Below are 674 nucleotides of genomic sequence, written 5' to 3' on the forward strand. Positions count from 1 at the left end.
AAAGAGGGATTGCAGCTGTCTTGCTAGGACTCGTTTACATACTTTTAGAAGGATTGCTGGGAATCCATCAGGGCCAGTAGCTGAGTTTGGGTTCAATTCATCTATAGCCCTTATTACATCGTCTTCCTTTAATATCAATGTAATCGATCATCATTGCCTCTGTTTTTATATCTGCAGTGGTAAAAAAGTCAGTTGGATTGCTGACTTGAAAGTGCCTTAGGGGTGGAGTGAAAACACTTTTGAATTGCTCATTTAGTATTTCACTTATCCTTCTTCGGTTTCCTGTTAGTGCACCATCTTTTTCGAGGAGTGGCCCTATCCTGCAGTGCACTGACACTGTTTCTTTGGCAAACTTGTAGAAACCTCTGGAGTTAGATTTTACATTGTCTATAGCCAAGGCTTCTTTGTCTGCTCTTTCTTTTTCATGGGAAAGTTGCAGATATTTTTCAATCTCCAGCAGTTGTATTTTCATGCGGAACTTTTCACTGCTTTCAATTTGTTTGCTTAGGCGATTTGAAACTTTTGTACGCCGTCTCATAAGAATTTTCCTCTCCCTAGAGATTTTGTTCTTGTGTACAATGGCTTTTCTCTCCGGGACACATTTATAGCATATGGCTTGCATTATAGACATGAATTGTTTAAGTTTCATGTCGATGTCCGGTGAGGAGAGACAT

The sequence above is a fragment of the Octopus bimaculoides genome, chromosome 16 (genome assembly GCF_001194135.2).
Source record: "Octopus bimaculoides isolate UCB-OBI-ISO-001 chromosome 16, ASM119413v2, whole genome shotgun sequence".
NCBI lineage: Eukaryota > Metazoa > Mollusca > Cephalopoda > Octopoda > Octopodidae > Octopus > Octopus bimaculoides.